The sequence below is a fragment of the Falco naumanni genome, chromosome 3 (genome assembly GCF_017639655.2).
Source record: "Falco naumanni isolate bFalNau1 chromosome 3, bFalNau1.pat, whole genome shotgun sequence".
Classification (NCBI taxonomy): domain Eukaryota; kingdom Metazoa; phylum Chordata; class Aves; order Falconiformes; family Falconidae; genus Falco; species Falco naumanni.
The window spans coordinates 46,320,628-46,335,806 of record NC_054056.1 but is presented as its reverse complement, the minus strand read 5'-3'; the positions used below and the strand labels follow the sequence as shown (position 1 = coordinate 46,335,806).

The window sequence follows — 15,179 nt, the reverse complement described above, 5'->3', positions numbered from 1 at the left end:
TTCCTCACTTTCCCATCCCCACCAACTTCTCATTGTAGCTCCTCCACGATAACACCTGCCACTGAGGTCTCACTTTTGGGCTTTTAATCTTCCTCTCAACTCCATATTTCTGACTTACTGAAAATTCCTTCCCTGAACCAGCTGCCCATGCTTGCCTTCCCTTTTCAGCAAAGTGCTATTTTTCTTGCAAGAATAAAAGTCTCTCCCATCCCTCTCCCCACATAATGATTATTTACACACCAAATCCACTGGCTGACATCTATTTTCCTGATATTTTATTTTTTAGGATATTAATAATGTTACTGTGAATAATTTTAAGTGTTCCATGGCTTGACAGCATTGTGTGTGTGTAACAGACTGTTATTCTGTCACCCTGTTTCCAGTTTCAGCCTGTGGTACAATTTGTATTCCGTTTCTTCAGGATCAGACCTTCCAAAACATTGGACACTTGATTGTGACAGAGTGAGGGAAAATTTGATGCGGTAAGCATAGCCTCTTTTAAGGAGAGATCTATCTATGAAATGGCTGGATCTTTTATGATACAGAGGAAATACACACACACATGCACAAAGAAGAAAATCTCTTCTGAAAAGATGAGCTCATGGAGTGTCCCCTGCTGAGATGAATCCTTCCCTTTCTACATGGAAGGAAAGATCCACATATTTCTGCAGAACCATTTTTCCTTTTTCTGCTTCCCGCAAGCAACCAAGAATTGATTTATGCAATCTGTAATAAAAGGCAATGTAGCAATGGAAAAATACATCCGTTTGACCCAGTGATACCAATCACACTTACACAACACACACATGCAACACCAATTTCTCTGAGACCCCATTAAGTGCCTGCCTGTATAATTTATCACAAGGTATTACACACCACATGAAGTTAAACTAAGGTTAATTTTATCTAGAAAGAATGAGTTTCTGAACTATAAATCACAACATACTGACATTTTAGAAGCTATTCGGTCTGGGTGAGATGCATAGGTCTGGATGGTAAATGGTTCTGGTGCTAAAAATTTTATTATATGTTTTACATTCTCTGTTATTAAATTTACTGTCACTTCATCATCCCAGTGTGAGACTGGTGCTACCAGTTTGCCTTTGATGGTCTGTACCAAAACAAATGGAAAAATGCAAGTTATAAAACCCCAAACATATCTGATTCCTTGCGAAGAAGTTGTAGACATAAACCAGACTGAATGGAGTTAAATTCTCTCACACACAGCTTCATAAAAAGGAAACTCTGAAGTATCAACCAAGTTCTAGAAATGTATCATGTTCAGAATAGTAGAGAAAGCACTGACACTTTTTCCTACCTTAATTTTTAAATCCTAACCATAAAAAACTGAATGTAGACAACATGTATTGTAAATAGGACTCAAGATCCTACCAGGAATATATGTTTTGTCTAGATTACTTCAGAAGAAGTTACCTTGTGACTTGAAAGATGACATCATTAAACAGTCTCCTAAACTGGATTTCAGAGATGACAAACCAATAGTGACTTGTTGTTTCCTTTCTTTTTTTTTTTCATAGTTAGGCATTTCTACTGCAAGTTTCAGTTCAACTTTGTAAGATCGACTCTATGTGATTAAATACATTTCCCCACAATGCACCTGCTTAAGTGACTAGAGTAGTGCAGGACACCCCCAACTGCCTAACTGCTTCTGACTGCAATGACCCTTGCAATAGTTATTTCCACAGCAGATGTCCCTATGACAAAGGGTTTCTAGAGCCTCATGCAAGCTTAAAATCCTTTTCATATTTCTCTCCACTGTTTCTTTGGAACTGGAGCAGCCTAACATACTCCAGGGTAAGCAAAAATCTTGCTTGGTCACACCACTGTTTCACGATTGCAAGACCAAACAGGTCTGTAGATCTGTACCCTAAGTATTAAATAACTGTCATGAATAATAACATTTAGCAAACAGCATAATATTAAATTCTACCCTTACTTTAGCCTCTCTTTTATGTACTAGCGACATGCTTGGATACCTTCTTTACAACACTGCCCATCTGATTAAATAGTTGAAGAGAACAGAGAAAGAGTGCCACTAAGTAATTTAGCATCACACACTATTACTATACCCAAACAGTTATTTATTACTCTATGAGCATGTGGACTATGCATCAATTATAGCAGATTTTCTGAACTGTCTCCCCATAAGCCCAAATATCCTATTTCACACTAAAGTATCTTACCATCTTATTTCAAGAAATAAGGTATGTTGAAGTTAGTTTTTTTACTCACTTATCACCTGCTGTAAATTGTTTCTGAATAAAAAGCTCATTAATTTAAACCTTGGTTTTGAAGTGTCATTTGGGAGAGAGGGCAAGGAGATAAATTTTCATTTCACTTCCACCAATGTAAATGCAAAATAAAATAATGTCTATAGTTTATACTTCTACTGGCATGATCAAGATCAATACTTGTCCTATGGCAGTAACGTAATGAGATGTGTCAAAATCAGCTTACCCATCACATTAAATGTCCATGAGCCACAATTCCACCTCAGTTCAAAGAAAACTTGACCTGCTGAATATGAAGCAATACATTTTCACCCATGACCGTCTTGCCCTCTTTAGAACAGGCTAACAAGCCACAGATTTTTGTGGGGAAGAATCAGAAGAACCAGAAGTAGTTTGTCACCACAGAGCTTAGCATCCCACAACTTTCATTTTTCTATCTGTTACAATTCAAATACTTACAGATAATTTAGATTCCCCAAGCAGTAGCCTATCTCATCTTAATTTTTACACAGAGTGTTCACTAAGGTTCAGCATTTGGTTGTAAGAAGTATCTCAGAAAGATTTACAATAACGCCTGAAGGTTACCAATTGTAAAAAACTTTGTACACATGAATACTTATGGTGCTGTTTGAACAAATCTGCAGAGACCAGAAAGCAAAACATGCCCTTCTTACTTTACTTCCATTTTTCATCTTTGCTTCTTTCTACATACTATTTCTCTCTCAGAGTAAAATCAAAAGAAGGGAATGAAAAAGAAGGGGAATGGAAGGAAATAATAAAGACTCTCATGGACATGAGGGGGCTGTTTTCTGCCAACAGTACCATTATATTAATTACATTTTTATGAAATCAGCTTGCTGGAAATCATAGCTTTCAAGTATTTAGTTTCTTATATTCACACAACCTAACAGATTTAGAACAGTTTTGCTGAAATTTCTTCAGCTATAAAGCAAGGCAAACAAGACTTTAGCAGCCTGCATTGACTAAAAAGTAAGCAGAAGTTAGAGTTGTCCAACCCTCATTAATGTATGTAAAACATATTGTCAATACTAACATCGTTCTTGAAAACAGGTCAAATTTCAACTCTCTACTAGCATGACAGCAATATAACATGCATTTTTGTTATCTGACTGTGAGTTTGAGATGATATAATACACAATCTACATCTTTTGGCATACAGAAATGTAGTGTGCTATATTTGTTGCCTCTGAAGTGAAGCACAAAATATGAACCTACCATTACTGACTTAAAAGCTTTCACTGACTCTGCTTAAGTAGCACAAGAGATCCGGTTTCAGGGTAAGCTAAGAAAAGATTTGCAAGTCAGGAATGTTTAACCTACAACACCTGATACAGATTTAAACAAAAAACAAACACTCACACTCTATATTAACATTGTCCTTCTTGTTTTTGCGTTGGTTGTAAAGGTGCAGGAAACTCCACTGCATCAGAATGAGGTCAGTAAGCAAAGGTTCAATCCCATTTCCACTCAACAGAGGGGAAGAACTTCCATTAACTTGATAGGGAGCTATAGCAGCGAATGAATGGTAAAAGATATCCTGCAGCCCCCTTTTCTTTGCCTTAGGCAGGGATTATAGGCATCAATATTATAGGATATAAAAAAGGAAAGGAAAAAAAAGCAGTTATTTGGGACAGTTGAGAAAGGGTATTATTTCCACAGTTTTGTTTGTTTGTTTTGTGGTGAGCTGTGTTGACACATCAACAAGTGCAAACAAGGAAGTAATAACTAACACTGTCACATGCTGCAAGGGAAAAAACCAACAATCTGATTTTATAATGCATCAGGAAATTTTCTCAGAAATAATGCTATCACAGCCTGCTTGTGTGGTATAAAGAAGAAAGAGATGCAAAAGTGAAAAAGTGATTGGGGAAGGAGAAGATTTCTAATGGACCAGTTAAAGACCATCAAGTTTCTAATATTGCCTGCAAGCAAATTGTCTTGTCACACAGTTACATCTTCAAATGAGAGGACAGTTACACATCCCTTTGTGCTGATTTGTATCACTTACTTGCAATTACAACAGTTTTCTTAGAGAGCATTTCAATAATTAAAATGGATGAGCTTGAAGCCAGCTGGACAATGCTCTGCAGCTCAGCTTAAATACATCCACTGCTTTCAAACGTACAACTCAAAGCTGATTTCCACACCCCCCAGCACCACCTTCCTGAGCTATACTTCACTTTGTGGCTTGAATGCCTTTGAAGTAATATTTGCATTAGGTCCTTGGAAGCAAACCTCTGTCTATCTAATTGTTAGGAGTAGGAAATGAAACCAGTTCCTTTTAGTCTCAGAAGGTCTGTGTGGGAAAATTACTGGGGGTGGGTGGGAGGGGATTAGAGAAAACTGGGACCTAATAGAAGTGTAGTATTGCAGAAAGCTTTTTAAAGTAAAGTACTGTTACCTCTTTCTTGGCAACTTGGATGGTTGGCACACACGGAATCTACTTTAGCATGGCTCCCTAAAGTAACACACCCTGCCATTCTAGCAGGTGCTGATAGGAGTAACAGAGGGTGAGGCAGAGTGGAGACCCTGCGACTAGGCTCCGTTTTACTCCCCGCAGGAACGGGAACTTAATGGTACCACACAGCTGATAAGCTGCATAGCAGTTGGCAAATGAAGAATATATGAGAAGGTGTCCGCTGCTGAGCCAATAGCGGTGAAATTACTTTCCTCGGATGAAATAATCCCATTGTAATACTAAAGCACACCTCCATCCCAAAATTACCCACTTCCAAGGTATGGCCACACCTCACTGGGCATGTGATCTATATCTCATTGATTATATCTTTAAGAGAAAAGCAAGAGAATTTTACACCAATCAGTAACAAAAATATGTGTAACTGGAGTCAGTCAGGCTTGACCTAAATGCACAGAAAATGAACTGTTCTTGGACTGAAAGAAGACCAAAAGAGGGGAATTGTTGTCTAAACCCCTGAATTGCCAAACTCTGATTTAGTGTTTAACTATATGCTAAACAAATATATGTACAACTAAAGTTGTCAAAACTGACCTACGAAGGGACTTCTAATGGAGGGATTCACCCTCAGGAAGGATAGGAAACAAAGAACAGACGGTGAAAAGAACACCGTTACCTAAGTTATGCAGAAAGAAGCTTTCAAGTGAGGAAAGTTCTGGTCCCAAGAGGAGACAAGCTGATAAGCTGTTGCAATCAACAGACATCAACAGAGAAATTAGTTGAAAGCAGGAAAAAACTAACTGTGGCAGTGGGAGATCCAATTCAAATAGCCCCCCTCGAAAGAGTGCAGAATCCTGCTTGTGGAGCAAGAAACTTGTAACCAATCCTGTGTAATGATTACGAAAATACAATGTACTATGAAGTATAAAAAGTACCAAGGAGGCGAGAAGTTAGGGAAGACTCCATTGTAACTTCTGGAATCCATCAATGGGCTGAACCTGCCTTCTCCCCCATAGGATACCTACTGGGTAAGAACTTTATTCTGTGACTAACTCATGCTAGCTGTTATTAAGTGTATTGTTTTAAGCTTGTTTTGCAGTCAGTGTACCATCACTGGCAATGTTTGAACCTTATCCTGTCACAAACTTGCATTTTGTATAATAAAAACCTTCAGCTGAAGTTCATTTTGTGTAAGTCTCCTGAGATCTGAGTAGGGATTTGACTCAGTGATGCTGTCAGCGGGGATCCCTAAATAGGTTTGTCGAATCACCCTCCAATACAGTGGGCTGTCAAAATGCAAGTAGCAGATAGACTAGTCGGGCACAAGGGTCTTGTCTTTCTTTAGAAACTGACAGGCTGATCAAATATAAAGGGTTTGCGTAAACCTTTTAATATGACAGTCTCTGCTTTTCCTGAAGGTGCACAAGTCCTGTGGACTTCAGCATATGGTCCAAGTGTCTGAGCAGGCTCTGCCCTAGTAACAGCCATAATTGAGAAGGGCTTTCACAGCCTTTTCCTACAAAGACCTCAAAACATTTTAAAAAAGTGAGTGGCAAGATAAACACTGGCACAACTACTATGTCTTTATCATCTGTTTGCTAAAGAATGAAGGAAAAAAGGATTTTTTTTAATGCTTTAAGATCTGTAATGTCTTTAGGAATATTACTCACTATGTTTTTAATCTATAGTGCCTTTCTCTTTATTTGCATTTTTGATTAGAGGAAGGTTTATGAATCAACCTCAGTATAATGGAACTATATTAATAATCTATTCAATCATTGATACATGTGAGCATCTAGACAAAAAATTACCTTTAAAATTCACACATTAATGCACATTTTTCTTCTTTTAATTCCAAACCATGTGTTTTCCCGTAGACAAAACTGAAATAACATTTTGATTTTAGATCAAGGTGGAGCTCATGACTCAGACTTCTCTTGGCTCCTTTCTTTCAAAAGACCACTGCCTTTCAGTGCACAGCATGCAGTTATGCAGTACTAATGAGGGAGAAGGTCCTTGAATGAATCCTATTAGATGTGCTCAGTGCTGTTTGTCTGCAGTACAGCTGTTTACAATAGGCAACATATTATCATTGGGGTGGGAAAACTTCTTGGAGGGAGGACAATATAGACCTAATAGAAGTTGTAGTATTATAACAACCTTTTTAGGGAAAAATACAGTTGCCACTTTCAGGACGGCTGGCATGCATGGAATCTACTCCACCATGGTTCCCTGGGCAACACAACCTGCTATCCTAGAGGAGCAGTGAGGGTGGAGCAGATGGAGGCACGGTGGCCAGGCTCTGTACTCCCTGCAGGACCGGGAACTTGATGGTACCACACAGCCGATAAGCTGCATAGCGGCTGCCAGATGGAAAACATATGAGATTATGTCTGTTGCCTGGCCAACAACTGTGGCGAAAATACTCTCCTTAGATGAACCTTACTCATTATAGTCTCATTACAATGCTAGCACACACCTCCATCCCAAAGTTACCCACCTCCGAGGCATGACCACCACTCACCAAGCATGCAATTTCTATTTCTTATCAACTATGTCTTTAAATGAAAGCGAGAGAAGTTTACACCAATCAATAATGAAAGAATGTATGACTGGAGTCACTCAAGCTCCACCTGAGAATAAAGAAAAGTATAAGAAGGGAATGAATGAGGGGGAAAGTTAGGGAAGACCCCATCATAACTTCTGGGATCAGTCAATGGGCTGAACCTGTCTTCTCCCCCACATGGATGCCTGTTGGGTGAGAATTTTGGCCTACGCATGCTAAATAACTAACACATTCTAGCTGTCATTAGTAATTAAGGTTTTGGTTATATACAGTTTGGTTGTGTATCATTTCAAGTTTGCTTTTGCAGACAGTCCCTATCACCACCAATCATGATTCTTAAGTCATGGTTTTATAATAAAGAGTGTTATTCCATAAACTGTTAGTATTAATCCTTTGTGGATGCTAGCAGTCGCCAGCAGTGGGTAACACATTCAAATGAAGTGAGAAGACCTGCTGAGGGGTCCCCTGATGCTGTTGGTGTGTTTCTCTGAGCAAGGCTGTTGAATCGCCCTCCGATCCAGTAGGACTGTTTGGTGAAGGGTCCCTGTAACGGGACGCTGACAGACTGGTCGGGCACAAGGGTCTCGGCTTTCCTGGGGCACTGATAGACAGATCAAACACCTGGGATTGAGAAGATTACCCCCCTTTTTCACATGACTTTTGGGTTAGGCCTTAAAAGTAGGAAATATTATATGAATACAATTTAAAAAAATGTGCAAGTCACACAAACTAGCTTCTAATTTCTTAAAAGAGTTACAGCTTCCAAAAAGAGTAATTTTCTCAGTGAGTAATATGAGCTATTTGGCATGCAGTGTTATTCCATTTTCCTCTTAAGGTTGTTTTAAGTTGACAGTATATGTGTTGTTATACTACCTCAGGCAACAATTTAAAGACTCTCAACTTTAAGTTGATACTCCACAATGCCTATAACAATACATTAATTTTGTGTTTCAAGTATAGGAAAGAGCAACAGTTCAGATATCACAAAGACACAGGCTTGTTCAGCCACCACTCTGCCCCTGTGCAGAGCTTCCCAATAAGCCAGTCATGATGGGCAAAGCAGAGAAAAACTAGATATCTTGGAGGATAAACTGCTCCCCCTCACAGAAAAGGCAGACAGATACTAAAAGTCACGCAAGCCAAGGAACCTGTGGGATCCCTGTAGTGGAGATCACCCTGTTTACAGCTTCCAAGTGGCTGGGATCCTTGGGGAGACGTTGCTAACATGAGTTTTAAGAGAATCTCCATGATGTTGCTTCTCTTTTATGCCAGCCCATAGGGTGATAAAACTCTGTGATATAGCAATTCCTGTGTCATAGCAGTGGTGCATCAGAAGACAGTAACTCAAAGCCAGAATAAATGAAAATAACCCACTGCAACACATGAGGGAAGATGAGTTCTTGATTTGGGGTATAACTTGGGGGGTTTTTTTTGCATGTCATACAATCCAGCAGACTCTGCTGTAGTGATCAACCAAGATAAATTTTTATTTTTCTATATTTCCTAGCCATAAAATGCTGTAAAGCACTAGATAAGGGTTATTTCTTTTACCCAGCACACTGGGAGACTACAAGCAATTTATTTGAAAGGAGAAGATTTCAGATAGAAACAAAAGCAGCAATGTTGATTAACATAACTCAGTATTTTCTTTAAAAATTGAGTTTAATATAATTGAAAAGTTGAAAGGTTGGGGATCTGAGTTATGTACTGCTTATGCACTCAGAAAATAAAGAATGAACATGAGCAATACAAGCTTTTCCAAAGCTGTTTTCAGCTAAGGTTCATTATCTATGGTCTTCTGAAAAAGCAAAACAAAAAAAACCCCAGCAAACCCACAAACCAAACCAACTACCTAAACCTAAGTGATTAGCTGGTTAGATTGCTTAAGCGTTTTCCACTCATTCTGCAGAATACACAAGCTAGCTCTTTCAAAATATAAATGTATGTCCACAAAGAAATGAAATTACACAACCAAACTAATTTCTTGGGGCACTCCCACAACTCCACCAGATAACAGCAGTTTACCGTTAAAGATTTAAACCTTAAATTCTTTAACTTGATAAGCACATGCTCTCCATTGCTTTGTATATTGTGTAGGAGTTTACATTTGCATAAAGAACAGAAAGAAAGCAAAAAAACCCTTCACCATACTTTTGTGGTAATGTTGTAAGACCATTTTACAAGGAAGACAGTGAAGAAATAATGCCAGAATATCTGTCCTTGTGTTACAAAAAAAAAAAAAAAAAAAAAAAAAAAATTAAAAAGTGAGTATTTTCTAATAAAAAGCAAACAAAAGCAGCCTTAACAAGAATATTTGAATGTCATGCCTTGCATTTGGGAATGCTTTATGTCTAAACTTTGAAAAGACTGGAGTGTTTTAGAATGGTGTTACAAGAAGCTGGGCCTTGTTAATTCATTAACATGACTCTCAGAAACATTGTGAGTTAACACATTTGGATAAATAAGCAGAATATAAATAAACAAGGCAGAAGTGGGGGAAGGAAAACAGCTCTGAAATACAACTCTGCATCACAGTTACCACAGGCTAAAACTATGAAACGGTTGCTAAAGCATCAACACAAGAATACTTTATATGCATTCAAAATATTTAACTAAACTCGTACTATGTTAATTACCACTTTCCAGTATCATAAGTGAACTCAAGTGAACAGCAATTATTGTGTAGACACGTTTCTGATGTAGCAAAGTGAAAGCTAGCAATGTAAAATGCAGTAACTTAAAAGGCTGGAAGCCACAAACCGCGAAGGTCAGGTACCATACCCTGGAAACGGTGATTCAACAGCTGGATCACGCCAGATCATTTGCGTAATCAGAGGCATGCCGAAGCTCATCGGAGCCTTGCATCTATCAGGCTCCTGTGAATCACTTGAAGGAATGAAAATTAAACACGCTGCACGAAATTACAAAATAAGACCGGACCTAATGACATGTCATGAAAAGCATTAAAATGGAGTATTTAAAAATTCATGTATGGATTGAAAACAAATACAAAAATGTCTCTGGCACATATGGGTCAGATACTTCGTAGTGCTGAGCTGTGCTCCCACTGAGCCACACTCAGATATGAGGCCTGCAGGCTCTCCTTCAAGAACATTTCTTGGTTATTTATACTGTTGTTTCACAACTCTGTTTACAAGTCAGTGGGAGTTCTAGATAGCCAAAAAAGACTAACAAAAAAAAATCTAAGCACCTACATTTCAGTTTGTATATATGCATTTACATTCCAAACTTCTGTCAGCTGTTAAAAGTTTAAGTCAGATTGTATCACCATATGTGCTGTAGTTGTCCACACCTTAGAAGATTTTACTGCTGTGGATCTTTTCTTCTTAGCTTATAAGATTCTTCTCTCTTTATTTTTGCAAATGAAAACTTGTTTTACTTCAGGTAATAAAATTGAACATGGGGGAATGCCCCCCACCCCCCCCCCAAAAAAAAACCAAACCAAAATTACTTGGGGTAGCAGCAACAAAACATTTCAGCTTCTTAATTTTCTTCCCCTTAAGCCCATTCATCATTTCAGAATTATAAAGTTTTAAAGGGTTACCATAGGCCCAAAATATTGATGATTTTTCAGAGATCCTTGTTATCTTTCAAAACACTTTATCATCTGTTGTGTCGCTGCTTGTCCGATTTCAAAATCCAAGATCACACCTTGCATATGCAAGATCTTTAGCCTTCCAGAACGGACATACAAAGGAAGTCACAAAAATAATGCCTTAAAAAAAGGTAAAGGGCTCAGTTTTGTCTTACCTGCTAAAGAACTTCATTTACAACCACTGACTAAATCCATTATAGATGTAGACAGCTTTAGATCTATGTATTACGTTTTGGGGAATAAATGCCGCTACATATTTAGCCTTTATAGAGCAAAGCTTTTATTTTGTGTATAAATCTGTGTTTAATGAGCCTTGAAAGAGATGATTGCTAAATGACAGCCTGCTGCATTCAAGCTCAACTGCCTCCAATTATATTGTTTATAATTATATAATTGTACAATATAATGTGTGTCCAACAATCCCTGTGTTTTATTACTGCACAGCACTATGACACAAGTGTAAATCACCTTTCCACTTTCACAGTCAGCCTTTTTCATCTTGCTTACTCAGCCAACACAAATGCACACAGAACTGCACTTTTGACTGCTGAATGCATCCAACCAGCTTACTGGCCTCAGCAGAAATACGAAACTTGCAAAGAAGAAAGGGGAAAGAAAGGTACTGCCTATAGAATGAAGTGTGGGGCTGGGGGAGGGGGAAGAAAAAAATAATTAGGTCAAAATCATACCTGGTGTTTGTGAATTCTGTTTCGTAGGGTGTTTCTTGTTGGCAGATGCTTCTGCATATATTGCCTATCCAAAATTCCCATGAGAACAAGAGCAAAGCAGCTAATATTGGCAGGTAATTTTCTTTGTGTTGTTGTTACCCCTATATGGATACCACAGCATTTGTTGTAACGACACTAAAATTAGCAAGAATCTTATTAGCAAACATGCCATTATGCTGTTAAACACCTACACAAACCTCTCTTCTTCCTCTGCCTCTAAAAAATAACATTTCTTCTCTCTGTTCCATCATCTGAAAAGTAACCCAACTTTTAATCAGCCATTTAACACACCAGTACTCAGTACACACTTGTAATAATTCCTGCCACAGAAATGTAAGCCTCAAAGTCATCCATAAAACTCCTTGTGACTGAATAGGAACAGCATTCCACTGTTTTGCTGTATGACTTGGGCACACTGCACCTTCCAAAGTACAACAAGACTTGTTTTCCAAACGTGACATAAAGCCCTCTGCCTCCCTTCCCTTCCAGCACGCTCCCCACATAGGATTTTCTTCTTTTTTCTATTGTCCACAAGCCCTCAAACCCACACCACCTGGCCTTTTGACTAGTGAAGGTCTGGTACTGCAACTGAAAGGCTCCCCTCAGTCTCCCCATCAGCACAGGGCAGCACCTAACTGCCCGCTACACGCTCCTGTATTCTTTTTGCTCTTGACTGCCTGTAAAGCATTGATTTTGAGTTGGTTCATGCTGGCTCTTAAGGCCTACAGCTTAGCCTTTCTCCAAATCAATACAATGAATTCTAACAATCTGAAACGATGACGCTTTAAAGATTTTTGGTGGTGTTAGATGGCTAGTGGTTGAGCCCTTAGAAGGGAACTTCAGGTGTAGGGCTTCACATCCTCTGAAATACCTCAGCCTCTCTTCCTCCCTCATCAGTGTTTACACACCTTTAAAACTTCTGCACTTGGAGGCATGTATACAGCAGATGCCTCTTCCTGTGCTCCATGACTCAAATCGTCGTCTTCTGAAATCTACTGCTATTGTTAATTTAACAACTTGGACAATTTCCTGAACTAGGAGAAGTTGGTTTAAAACTATGATTAATTTTTAAAATGTTACCAATAAAATTACTGCAAACACCTTTTCAGGTCAATTAACTTCAGTATTGCACATCAGTTCCTAAACAGTCCCTTAACGAGAGTCAATGACTGTAGAAAAGCAAAGCACCTGAACTTCTCTTAGGTTTAGATGCTGTTTTGGAACTGAAGACTAAATTAAAAACTTACATGTAATTATAACTGTGAAGTTATTGTACAATAATAGCTCTATCGTTTTCTTTGATGTTGAGGAAATGTTTCACCATTATTTATCAAACAACCCACTTTTACATGCCATCTCTTACAAAAATTCTTCAAATTTACCTAATACAAATGTTTGTATTGTGTTGAATAGAAATGTATCAGGTAGTGAAAAACATGGTCACTGTCTCTCTCATAGTTTTGAAAAACTGGTTGATGCAGAAAGAAATACTGCATAAATGACAAACACACCAATACTACTTGAATTTTGTTTAGCGGATAATTTCCAATAGCCAGGCAAACTTGTTAAACATAATCCATGTAGAAGCCAATTAAAGGAAACATCCAAGGGCAGGAGGGAAAAGGCGCAATGAAGATGCAGCCCACAGAGTGTCACACAACCATGGGCTCTCTTGGTCACTCAAAGAAGCCTGGGGCTGACTGTGGGGCCACAGGGAAAAGCAATGTTCTGTCAGTACAGGGCCTCACACCACTTTCATTCCCAGCACAGGGACCTCCCACAGCTTTCAGATCCTCAAACCTACTCAGAGGTACAGACCCAGTTTCCAATTGCTGTACTTTCCTAGCTAAAATAACTGGCAGAGTTTCTCACGGTGTCCTCCCCAGGTGTTCAGCCTCTTCCAAGGTGAGCATCTGTGCACCTTGCCTTGAACACTGGTGCTCATTGCAGCAACAGGAACAATACTGCTGATCAAAGAGATGCTTTCTGCTAAACTGTGAGAGTATTACTCAAATTACTGAAGTTGTTAAATAGAATATTTCTAAAATTCAGAGTCCTTTAATTTGACTTCTTGCCTCTGGGATTTGCTCTCGCATGTTTACAAGCTTTCCTCAGCAAAAATAGGGGTTATATGTTTTGACTTTTTCAAATAAATGCCAAAGTTTCAAGCGTTGTCCTCATCCCTTCTCCATTTTGCTGCAGGAGGAGGAGGAGGAGTGAGCACTGTGAGATCTCTAGTAAAGAGAAATGACCATTCTGAGTTTAGGTACCTTGGGTACGTTACCTGCGAGCAGTTCCATAAGACCCTACAGTTCATAAGCAGCTGCCTGATGCAGAAGAGATGACAACCCATGTGCTTCAGCATTTTAAATAAATGGGCAGCTGAACTATTCTCACCTGGCTTGTTTTCAAGCAGAAAATTAGATATAAGCAACAGAAAGAGCAAGCACATGTTGGTTGGCAGTAAAAAGGTAAGGCAGGGGCAAATTTAAAACTGGCAGTGGAGGCAGAACAGACCAGGTAAAAAATTGTTATAAGCTGTGGAAGAAATAAATATATTTTTTTTTTAAAAAAAAAGCAGGCTATATCTTAAATTTTGGGGCAGTTTTCTTTCACACATGTACCACATTACCTTTGAAAGACTTTTCATTACATCTATCTGCACTTGGTTCTGCTTCACACTTCTGTGAAGTCAGAACCGTTGTGGTTTTGATTTTGTCCATATGCTTTAAGGGTTGTTTTCCTGAATGCTATACTTGGATCTCTTCTTCAGAAATTACTGAATTTGTGTTGTTTTGCACTTTCAGAATATCCACATAATACAATAAATTGTCTGCTATAGAGAAACTGCTTCAGAATATATAAATATACATATGCATATATATGTATTAATTTTTTTACCCCTCTCAGAAGTGGTATCATTAACTGAAGTAATCAGGGATTAAAAAAAAAAAAGTGTTTGTAAGTAAGAATGACTAAACAATCATGTACGTTTCAATCCAAATGGAAAAAAAAAATACAGAAAGTAGAAAAAAAAAGCAGACACAAGTATGTCAAATTTAAAAGGAAAGAATGAGTCTTCTTGTTCTAACCATTGATAAAAGCCCCTTTCCACCACTCAGATGTATAAATTGACAGTAGATAAGAACATGCATTAAATATCAGAATTTTCACTGAGAAATAGAAATCCTGCTGCTCTGTAGATGCTAGACATACCAAACACTTCAAATTGATCTCAGCTTACTGGATGCCTACGGATGGACTGTTAGTTCCACAGGCACTGCTACCAGGTGCAGCAATTTCCTGGTTGTCTCTTCCAGTTATCCTAGCAAAAACCAACAACTTCCTTTCTATTTCCAAAATCTAGGAAAATATACATGTCTGGTGTGTCAAATTTTATGCACTTTAAGCTTTGAATTTGCAAAAGCTTAAATGAAGTTTGAGCAATAAAAGCCTTGCATAATTTACTATTGTTCCTGGAACACGAGGGAAAGAAGGCAGAACTGAAAGACTTCACACAGTTATGTGTGGTTGCACACCCAGCAACAGTACTGCTGAGAAATAGCTGTTAGTTACTTCG

The 15,179-nt window shown here is 38.5% G+C and overlaps 1 long non-coding RNA gene across 1 annotated transcript in view; it reads right to left on the bottom strand.

Annotated features, from left to right (window-relative positions):
• The window catches only part of LOC121085765, a 342,524-nt gene that overhangs the window by 135,536 nt on the left and 191,809 nt on the right, over window positions 1–15,179 (bottom strand). The gene's annotated exons all lie outside the window — the stretch shown is intronic.